Here is a 12,319-nt window from a genome sequence, read left to right as displayed (position 1 = left end):
TATTCTTCATCATCCTCTTCTTGGTCAACAGCATGCACATTCTTGTTCTCATTTCTATGGTAGGATTTGAATTTGTTGTTCTTGAAGGAGGATCCTTGCTTCTCCTGTTTTGAGGATCCTACTTGTCTCTCCTGGATCCTCTTGTCATCCTCTAGCCGGATGAACCTGAGTGCTCGAGTTCTTACTTCATCTAGATTCCTGCACGGTGTCATAACAAGATCATCATAGAATAATGAATCCTTAAGCAGTCCCATTTTGAAGGCTTCAACAGCCGTAGCCATATCCAAGTTGGGAATGTCCAAGGATTCTTTACTAAATTTGGTTATATAATCCCTTAATGATTCATTATGATTTTGAGTTATCCTGTACAAATCACTAGTTAATTTTTCAAATTTTCTGCTACAAGAGAATTGGTTATTGAATAAATTAACTAAATTAGCAAATGAAGTAATAGAATAAGGGGGAAGACTTAGCAGCCATTTAAGAGCTGATCCCGTAAGAGTGGATCCAAATCCTTTACATAGGCATGCTTCCTTCAACTTTTCTGGGATAGGATTGATCTCCATCCTCTCCCTGTATTGTGCTATATGCTCCTCTGGATCCGTTGTGCCATCATACAGCTTCATGGTAGGGATATGGAACCTTTTGGGTACCTCTGCATCACAAATTGGTGGTGCAAAGCGAGATACCTTGTGGCTTCCATCTGCAATCTCTGGGATAGGCTTGACTACCCCTGGAACACTTGAGATCATATCTTTTAGCTTCTGCAACTCCCTGGCCATAGCATGATTGGTACCTGTATCCTGCATGAATCCATGGTTAGTGGTAGGATAATTATTTAAAGTGTTACCTCCCATTGGGTTCAAGTTAGGGAATCCATATTGCTGGGATTCTGGAACAACGGAGGGACCAGTGGAAGCAATGGTCTGCATTGGAATGAAGTCCCCTTGATGGACATCTAGACTTCCTGTTTGCAAACTTTTTAGGGATCCTGGCATCTGGAAGGATCCTGGTGTCTGGGATGATCCTGGAACGAAGGAGGATCCTTGAACCTGGGATGATCCTGGAACAAAGGAGGATCCTTGGCCCTGGAATGATCCTGGAACAAAGTAGGATCCTTGAAACTGCTGTGCCCCCGGATAGGCTCCCGGATTCATGAAGGATCCTAAATGCTGGGGGTAGGATCCTGCCGGCTGGAAGTGTGAGCCAAATGTCTGAGTTATTGCTGTCGATCCGTGGTGTAATCCTCTTGATTCTCCCATGATTTGCACGTCTGGAATTCCTGATGGCTGGGAAGTGATCATTGGAGTATCGAAGCTCAAGGATTTGGGCATCAGTGGGGAATGATCCTCTGCCGTTCTCTTTTGCCTTTTGAGATCTCCAATTTCCCTGAGGATCCTATCATTAGTTTCATCCTGCCGCTGCATACGATCCTTCATCTGCAAAATTAAAGCAAATACATCACTAGTACTGGGAATAGAAGAATTCATAGCAGAAGAAGATAGAGGTTTAGAGAAAGTGGGAGTTGATCTCTTCTCAGTATTTTTCTGAGATTCTGCCGGTGGAGGAGGCAAAGTGGTCTGTGATGAGGTGACTGCAGACATCGCCGTGGACGTGTTCTTCAATGATGAAGCCATGTAACTCTTTGAAATGATTTCGAACAAAAGATTTTCTTATGAATGAAGCACCAATTGCCCCACGGTGGGCGCCAAACTGTTTTGGTCAAAAATCACACAAGGATAATGTAACCAAACTTTATGTAAACGGGGTATGATGCTTGGTTAATTATGAAAGTAAAGGATCACTTCTGTGATAAAGATGCAAAGACACAATGATTTATACGAGGAAAAAGCCCTTGATCAATGTATGATCTCCGGCATAAAAAACCTCGGGTGATGGCAACTACCGATCACCAACTTCAATATAAGAAAAATATAGTTACAACTTTGGATGATAATGAGCTGAGTACAAGGATCACTATTGTTTCGGGTGTCTAAGTGTGTGAGAGTTGCGTTGTATGTCGTGTGTGTTCTTCCGAATGAGGAAGAGTGGTATTTATATGTGTGTAGGTGACCTATTTTAGGTAAAAGGACTAATTATCAGCTCATTACCCCTTTAGAAATAAAAGACAATCTAGCCTAAATTGCCGCCCATAAATCAAGCCATGTTTCCATATCCTGTGCAACGCCTATCTTCGATTAAGCTCTTGCCATAATTGTGAAGACGCGTCCCTTGATCATGTTGCTTAGAGCGTATCCTGCTAGATATTCCTGCAAAAATAACATTGCATTAAGCGAAGATGATCATTAGTATGAGGATCCTATAATGTTCCATGATCCTGATCCTGAACTCCTGCTGAGGATCACTGTCTGCCAAAGAAACAAGGATCACTGGTTAGGATCACGTGTAAGGATCACCTATAATAAAAATCCAGCCCTAACACTTAGTAACCTTGAAGACAGGGTGATCCTCCCCAGCTTTCCGTTTTAGCAGATATCGGCAAGAACCAAACGTGGTAAGATCATAAAGTGCAGCCAACTCTGCCATCCCCAAATCAATTCCTTTCTGCTCGATGATCCTCTCGAAGGTATACAGGACCCTCCAGATCATCGGCATAGCTTGGATATAGGAGATGCCGGTTAAGGAAAAGAAAGATTGGGTGAAGGTTGGAAAAGGATACGAGTACCCTATGATAAACGGAGTAGCAGGAAAAGCCACCCAGACGTCTGAAACAAAGTCGCTCAAAGCGGTAGGTGTGAAGGATTTGAAAACTGCGTTCGCCGGAAAGCAATGACGAATTCTGTCTACGTTAGCGTCAGTAAAACAACACCTCTCCGTAGGAGAATCCTTGATGATCCCTTGGCTTTTTAGGGGACTACTCTTCTTGGAATCCTTGTGTGGAGAATTCCGGAGCAACATGCTTGTGACGGAACAGAAACAGAATAAAAGCAGAAAAAACAGAGCAAAGAGAAGGAAGAAAGGAAAGAGAGAAGAAGAGGATACCTGATCAGTCTTCGGTAGCGATTATAAAGGGAAGATATCTCGAATTTAAATGCAGAGTGATCCTAACCCTATCTCCTATTTATAATCATGATTTGCAGGGATTGTCACATCCATGACGTAATGATCACAACGGCTAGTCCATGTGTAACGGCTAGTTATTCGGAGTCGCCCGTTGGAGATAAGATCGAAACAAAATACAACTCATTAATTTACAATAAACTCCTTATATTTTGGGGGCAATTGTTAGGGCTGGAATTTTATTATACATGATCCTTACACGTGATCCTAACCAATGATCCTTGTTTCTTTGGCAGATAGTGATCCTCAGCAGGACTTCAGGATCAGGATCATGGACCATTATAGGATCCTCATACTAACGGTCACCTCCGCTTAATGCAATGTTATTTTGCAGGAACATCTAGCAGGATACGCTCTTAGCATCATGATCAAGGGACGCGTCTTCACAATTATGGCAAGAGCTTAATCGGAGATAGACGTTGCACAGGATATGGAAACTTGGCTTGATTTATGGGCGGCAATTTAGGCTAGATTGTCTTTTATTTCTAAAGGGGTAATGAGCTGATTATTAGTCTTTTTACCTAAAATAGGTCACCTACACTTCTATAAATACCACTCTTCCTCATTTGGAAGAACACACACAACATACAACGCAACTCTCACACACTTAAACACTCGAAACAATAGTGATCCTTGTACTCAGCTCATTATCATCCGAAGTTGTAACCATTTTGTTCTTATATTGAAGTTTGGTGATCGGTAGTTGCCATCACCCGAGGTTTTTTATGCCGGAGATCATATATTGATCAAGGGCTTTTTCCTCGTATAAATCATTGTGTCTTTGCATCTTTATCACGAAAGTGATCCTTTACTTTTATAATTAACCAAGCATCATACCCCGTTTACATAAAGTTTGGTTACATTATCCTTGTGTGATTTTTGACCAAAACAATACCTGCTCGAAGTAGTCTCTCTACTTCTTCTTGGATAATGGCATTCCTTTCTGGTGCAAACTTCCTCCTTTTTTGATGGATTGGTTTTATAGACCTGTCAATGCCAAGTTTATGAGTTATGATATCCTTAGATATACCTGTCATATCTTCGTGCTTCCATGCAAAGGTAGACTTTCTTCTTTTGAGGAAGGATATCATGTCTTCTTTCATCTTGCCAAGGATCCCTGATCCGATATAGATTTTTGATTCAGGATCACTAGGATCCAAGAGGATTTCATCCACATCTTGTTCCCTTGCCTCCAAGACATTCCTCGGAGGATACTGTAATTGCTATTGCTCCCTTGGCTTCGAGGTTGGCTTCATGGATGAGGTATAACAATCCTTAGCCTCCTGCTGATCACTGTCGATCTTGATTATTCCCTATGGGCTAGGGAGCTTCACACATTGATGGTAGGTGGATGGGACTGCTTTCATATCATGTATCCAAGGCCTGCCAAGGATAACATTGCAACAAGATAAACAGTCAATAACACAAAATTTCTGATAATTATGTAATCCTTCCACGTAGATTGGGAGTTTGATGTCCCCCAGAGTTTTCTTTGTTTCTCCACTGAATCCTACAAGCACGGAGGATCTTGGTGTGATGTCTGATTCTGGAATACCCATTTTCTTCAGAACATCAAGCTGGATAATGTTCACTGAGCTTCCTCCATCGATAAGGATCCTGCGGACAAAATGGTTAGAGATAAAGAGAGTAATAACTAAACTATCATGATGAGGATCCTGAATGTTAATGCGATCATCCTCATCAAACGTTATCATCTTCCCTTCTGAGACACTTGATGTTCTAATAGGTCTTTCTCCATTATCCATTTTTGACTCCTTTGCATGCCTTTTGGCCGCCGAGAAGGATGTACCACAGATGTCTGATCCTCCGGAAATAAAGTTGATCACTTGTGCATTTGCCGGAGGTGCTGGAGCCTTTTCAGGGATCCTTTCAGGATCCTGAGTCCTTTGCTTTTTTCTTCCCAACAATTCTTTTAGATGCCCCTTGCTTAACAGATATCCAATCTCTTTTCTTAAAGCTATGCATTCTTCAGTTAGATGTCCGAAATCCTCATGGTATGCACACCATTTTGACTTGTCTTTAGTCCCGGATGGTTTGTCATTCTTCCTGGGCCACCTAGCTTTTTCACCTAGATTCTGCATTGCAAGGATTAGCTCATGATTATCAACGGAAAAACAATATTCTGAGATTGGAGGATAGTCTTCATCATCCTCTTCTTGGTCAACAGCATGCACATTCTGGTTGTCATTTCTATGGTAGGACTTGAACTTATTGCTCTTGAAGGAGGATCCTTGCTTCTCCTGTTTTGAGGATCCTACTTGTCTCTCCTGGATCCTCTTGTCATCCTCTAGCCGGATGAACCTGAGCGCCCGAGTTCTTACTTCATCTAGGTTCCTGCATGGTGTCATAACAAGATCATCATAGAACAATGAATCCTTAAGCAGTCCCATTTTGAAGGCTTCAACAGCCGTAGCCATATCCAAGTTGGGAATGTCCAAGGATTCTTGACTGAATTTAGTTATATAATCCCTTAATGATTCATTATGACTTTGAGTTACCCTATATAAATCACTAGTTAATCTTTCAAATTTTCTACTACAAGAGAATTGGTTATTGAATAAATTAACTAAATTAGCAAATGAAGTAATAGAGTAAGGGGGAAGACTTAGCAGCCATTTAAGAGCTGATCCAGTAAGAGTGGATCCAAATCCTTTACATAGGCATGCTTCCTTCAACTTTTCTGGGATAGGATTGATCTCCATCCTCTCCCTGTATTGTGCTACGTGCTCCTCTGGATCTGTTGTACCATCATACAGCTTCATAGTAGGGATATGGAACCTTTTGGGTACCTCTGCATCACAAATTGGTGGTGCAAAGCGAGATACCTTATGGCTTCCATCTGCAATCTCTGGGATAGGCTTGACTACCCCTGGAACACTTGAGATCATATCTTTTAGCTTCTGCAACTCCCTGGCCATAGCATGATTGATACCTGTATCCTGCATGAATCCATGGTTAGTGGTAAGATAATTATTTAAAGTGTTACCTCCCATTGAGTTCAAGTTAGTGAATCCATATCGCTGGGATTCTGGGATAACGGAGGGACCAGTGGAAGCAATGGTCTGCATTGGAATGAAGTCCCCTTGATGGACATCTAGACTTCCTGTTTGCAAACTTGTTAGGGATCCTGGCATCTGGAAGGATCCTGGTATCTGGGATGATCCTGGAACGAAGGAGGATCCTCGAATCTGGGATGATCCTGGAACAAAGTAGGATCCTTGAAACTGCTGCGCTCCCGGATAGGCTCCTGAATTCATGAAGGATCCCATATGCTGGGGATAGGATCCTGCCGGCTGAAAGTGTGAGCCTGATGCCTGAGTCATTGCTGTTGATCCGAGGTGCAATCCTCTTGATTCTCCCATAATTTGCACGTCTGGAATTCCCGATGGCTGAGAAGTGATCATTGGAGTATCAAAGCTCAAGGATTTGGGCATCAGTGGGGAATGATCCTCTGCCGTTTTCTTTTCTCTTTTGAGGTCTCCAATTTCCCTGAGGATCCTGTCATTAGTTTCATCCTGCCGCTGCATGCGATCCTTCATCTGCAAAATCAAAGTAAATACGTCACTAGTACTGGGAGTATAAGAATTCATAGCAGAGGAAGATGGAGGTTTAGAGTTAGTAGGAGTTGGTCTCTTCTCAGCATTCTTCTGGGATCCTGCCGGTGGAGGAGGCAGAGTGTTCTGAGACGAGGTGACTGCAGACATCGCCGTGGACATGTTTTTCAATGATGAAGCCATGTAATTCTTTGAAATGATTTCGAACAAAAGGTTTTCTTATGAATGAAGCACCAATTGCCCCACGGTGGGCGCCAAACTGTTTTGGTCAAAAATCACACAAAGGATAATGCAACCAAACTTTATGTAAACGGGGTATGATGCTTGGTTTGTTGAAAAAGTAAAGGATCACTTTTACTTTGAAATATGCAAAGACACAATGATTTATACGAGGAAAAAGCCCTTGATCAATGTATGATCTCCGGCATAAAAAACCTCGGGTGATGGCAACTACCGATCACCAAACTTTAATATAAGAAAAACAGTTACAACTTCGGATGATAATGAGCTGATTACAAGGATCACTATAGTTTCGAGTGTCTAAGCGTGTGAGAATTGTGTTGTGTGTTCTTCCGAATGGGGAAGAGTGTTATATAAACAAGTGTAGGTGACCTATTTTAGGTAAAAAGACTAATAATCAGCTCATTACCCCTTTAGAAACAAAAGTAAATCTAGCCTAAATTATCGCCCTTAAATCATGCCAAGTTTCCATATCCTTCACAACGTCCATCTCTGATTAAGCTCATGCTATAATTGTAAAGACGCGTCCTTTGATCATGATGCTAAGAGCGGATCTTGCTAGATGTCCTGCAAAACCACATTAAATTCAACGAAAGCAACTGTTAGCATGATGATCCTATGATGGTCCGTGATCCTGATCCTGGAACTCTGCTGAGGATCACTATCTACCAAAGAAACAAGGATCACTGGTTAGGATCACACGTGAGGATCATGTATTGTAAAAATCCAGCCCTAACAGACATAACGCCTTTGTTGGGAGAAATTGGCTAGGAACCCTTTGCTTAGATCATCGAAGCTTTGAACGCTCCGAGCAGGTAAGTCATTGAACCAGATTCTGGCTGATCCGACAAGGGTTTGCATGAACATCAAACAGCATTCAACATTCAGCATTTGACCATTTCTCGATTCTTGCGGCATCAGTAAAGATCTGAAGATGGTCTTCAGGATCTTCAGTCCCATCATATGTTCTGATGTGGGATGGCATTTTGATCTTTGTTTGATAATCATAATCGGCTTGTAGGGTTTGGCTAAATCTTCTTCAACCCTGGCACCCAAGTTGTTGTTGTTCCCTTGGGTTGCTAGCACTTGATTGATGAAGTACTGCCACGGGAAACTGGTCATCATCTGGGTCATCATCTGAGGCAGAAGGTTGAAGCCTTGAAGGCTTCCGGGTGCAACAGAGTAGTTAACTCCCATGGGAGTGCTCATAACGGCACTTCGTGCCACGGGGAGTACCGACAAAGCCTGTTCCCATGAAGTTGTGGTCAAGGGTGGAAGGGTCATCACCGGGGACTGTAGGAGCTGGTCAAGGGTCAGCTCATGGCCTAGTGGAGCACCACTTATGGCCGGTTGGGACGAGAAGAGAGGGTATACTGTGGGATTCGGCCTTGTGGACAGATATGGGTTAGGATTTGGAGGATTACTGGGGCCAGCCTCATCCCTAGATGTAAAAGGAGGGATAGGAGGTCCAGGGGATAATGTCAGCTCAGCTTCATCATAGTCTAGACGGATCCTCACTCCCTTGTCCCTTTCCCTATTAACATATTGGTTGAGGAGAGACCTCAACTCAAGGAAGTTGTTGGCAACCCCTTCAGGAGTAAGTTCAACACGTGTTGGGGTGTCCGAGACACCAACATTGGGAGAAGGGACTCCGGATCTGGACGGAGTTGGAGTGTTGAAAGTGAGGAATTCAGGGGTGCTCCCCGGAGTTGAGAAAGAAGTTGGTATAGCCACATGAGCTTGGCTAGTACCCGGGGTAGAGGTGTTTGGAACCTGATTTACTTCTCCCGGGGATCCACTTTCTGATATGGTAATTTTAGGAGAATGGAGCTACACTACTAGGTCCTTTGAAGAAAAATTGTGGCGTAGCCCCACGGTGGGCGCCAACTTGTTGATGCAACAAATAATGGACCAAGGATAGTAGCTTAGCTGGTCAAGCAAAAGGGTTGAAGGGTTCAACTTTGCCTAACGCAGGTCGTGGGGTCCCCCTACATTTGCAAGACGTGGAGAGAGGTTCACTAGTATATTTTTGTTGTTTGCTAAAGAACCTGCTCTGAAGTGTATTCAGATTCAGATGAGCTAGAAAAAAGAATGTGTGTGTTGATAGTGAGAGAAAGTATCTTGCGAGAAGCAAGTACTGATGATGTATAACCAGAGATTTCGAGAAATCAAGGCTGGCCCGGAATGTCCTCTCCTCAGTTAATGAAGTGTCAAATTTATAGGAGAAGACATCTCCCGAAGGGGAATGTGTTTGACTAGTGACCATGCTTGCAGTGGGGGTTTTGCCCTTTTTGGGGGTTGAAGGCTTTGACCTGCGAGTAAAAGAATGTGCTCTGTGGCTCCATGTTGCTTTTGCGGCTGGTGAGTTGGTGAAGTGATTCGGAGATGTGACCATTTACTGTTCTCACATTGCTTTACTTCACCTCCTCAGCTTTTCAACCTTTGAACCGTTTAACCCTTTGGGCACTCATGTATTTTAGTCATTTTATTAAGTCTTGGGCTACCCCCGTCATCATATGGTAAGGGATTGCATGCCATGAACTCCTTATATGTACATCTACGAGTATTTTTCTTCGCTTGTATTTCGCTTATCATTTCCTTTAGTTCTTCTAATTTGCTTGTCATCATTGTTTCTATCGTCTCCAATACGTGGCTCTCCACTTCTTGGGCCAACAGATGAATATTAGCCTCTATCACCTTTCCAACTTCTTCCGCAATCAATGTCTTTATTTCATCTCGGCGTGCTGCTTCATCATCATTTACATTCACCACGTCTGCCATCTACAATTACATACTTGTATTAGATACCATTTCATTCATTTCTTTATCATTCATGCATTATGATGTGCACAAAATGCAACATATAAATTACATCAATTGTGGCATAAAACTAACCCTTTTTTAGTACTAATGTTGGAAAAATTGTGCTTTTGTCTTCCTTTTGTATTTTCAGGATTAAATGAGCTCAAATAAACAAAAGAAGCAAAAAGGCAGCTAAATCTAACACAAATACAATAAAAGGAACAAACGTGGCATGCCCGGCCTCCCGACAACATCTTCCCAAGTAAAAAAAGGAAACAGAGGGTTGAACACGCCCCGTGCTCAATGAGCACGGGGGCGTGCCCAAGTGTCAGCAGAAAAGACAAAGTTGTAGAAGCTTCCATCGCCCACCACCGGGCCGTGCTCAGCGGACACGGGTCCATGGTCAACTATAAGATTCGCGGAATCCAAGCCAATCTTGATAGTACAGATATGCTTCTGCACACGGGGTCGTGCTCAGCGGACACGTGGGCGTGGTCAACTAATGTAGACAAACTGCATTTAATGAAGAAAGAGAGGAGGATAGACACGGGGCCGTGCCCGAGCTTCTGTTCAGCCTATAAATAGGAGTGCTTGGAGCTTTTGCAACTAATCCCTTGGCACACCACCTCTCTAACACTTCACCCACCACCATCACAACACCATCATCCACCACCATCATCCATTGTCCATCATAGAGTGTGTGAGTCGTCTCGGGATCCAATATTGATCATAAGAGTTCTTGACAATCAAAGCCATGTTTGCCTAAGTCTCTTACATCACTTGGTGAAGACAAGTGTTTAGTATAATACTTTTTATTTTTAATCTTTTGCACTTTTTAATTGGTTATGTATTAATGACTTTAATAACTAGTTTCTTATGTTGAAGACATTCTTCCTTATCGTTTATCCGTGGTGTCTTGGCACTATTTTACTGTCTATATAAAATAAAAGATTTTCACCATTCATATCTCCACGGTCTATATGGAGGTATGTTGCTACCTGGTCGGGGGTTAAGGGAACGGTTTGGTAAGAGTCTTGCCATTGTTCAGTGTATAGATCCTGCAAAGGACCTGGGTCAAATTTAGTAGGACCTCCTTCAATACCCAACAGTATTGGATGGCGGGGGTCCAAACTCTTTGACCCCCTCATAAGTTAAACTACTATTAAAACTTTAACCCGGCTACTTAGGACTGTATCCCTGCTGACTCAGACTACTTAGCCGAGGGTAACGTCGCCTTCAAAAGAGGGGCCTACTACAATAACTAAGATAATCTCTTAAACAAGTGCAAAAGTGCGAAAATAATCAAAGGTTACACTACACACGAGTCGGATCCAAGTGATTCATCTTGTCTATCTGTTTTTATTTTTATTTTACTTTTTAGCATTTTAGTTAATTTTATTTTTCTAGTTTAAAAAACCTTTTTTCTAACTTTTTGAATTGATTAGACGTTGAGGATAAACAGGTACTAAAAGCTCTTGTGTCCTTGGACGACCTCGGTATCTTACCAACACTATACTACGTCCAAGATGGGTGCACTTGCCCATATGTGTGTTTAGTGTTAGTAAATATCGTGTTCTATAAATTTAAAACTTGGCTAAAAAAGTGTAAAAAGGGCTTAAAATATACACCTAAACTATAACACACTTCACGCACATCAAGTTTTTGGCGCCGTTGCCGGGGACACAAGGATTTTAAGAAAGTTAGGAATCAGCGGCCTAATCATATTTTTTTTATTTTTTTTATTTTTTAGGATTTTCTTAATTTTTCAGCTTCTGCGGAACTCAGCACGGGCCATGCCCGCTGAACATGCCCCGTGCCCAATCATTGGAACTAGCAATCCTGTAAGCTGAACAGGGGGCCGTGCCCACTCAACACGCCCCCGTGCCCATGATTCAGTTATTGAAAACAGAACCGTAAGATCCCGACGGTTAGTAATTTCTGACACAAACATGAGTGATACTGATACTTTTTACTTTCGGCACTCTTATGGTACGTGGTGTCAAATATGTGGAGGCTCTCATGAAGAATTAAAATGTTATTTTCTAAATTATAAGCTCCACTATATAGACCCATTGTTTTCCTGTAGCCTTAAGAGGGGCGAAAGTAAAAATAATCCCTATATCTACCTCGAATGCGCCCGACTAGACATTATAGGAGAACTGCTTCTTGATGAACTATTTCAACTACAAGATCTAATTTTTAATTGGTTAAAAGAACTTAGGATGGATTTTAGTGATTCATCTCAAGACGATACCAAAGAAGAATTGTTGGGATCGCATTCAAACAACTCTGATATTCCCGATGATACATCCAACTCTAGCGAGGACTTGATCGATAGTCGTCCCTGTGCCGATTGTGCCGTGAAGGACTCTCCATCGACTTCGTTCGGTGCATACATAGACCTGAGCGATTCGGCATACACCTTCTTTAACGAGAGCCCGGGAAAGGGTTGGACTTGTCCACCTACATTTACATAGGAATCACCCTCACCGACAACCTCTTGCGTTCTCGTCTTAATCTAGAGCAATTAAGGTATCTTTGGCACTTTGGGGTTGTTCCGTCCAGTAAGGAACCACCCGATTTGGATAAGTTCCTTAGAATTAAATAAAACTCCATAAGAC

This window comes from Helianthus annuus, chromosome 3, assembly GCF_002127325.2.
Source record: "Helianthus annuus cultivar XRQ/B chromosome 3, HanXRQr2.0-SUNRISE, whole genome shotgun sequence".
Lineage (NCBI taxonomy): Eukaryota > Viridiplantae > Streptophyta > Magnoliopsida > Asterales > Asteraceae > Helianthus > Helianthus annuus.
The sequence above is the reverse complement of the archived record's forward strand: the minus strand, read 5'-3'. Positions refer to the sequence as shown.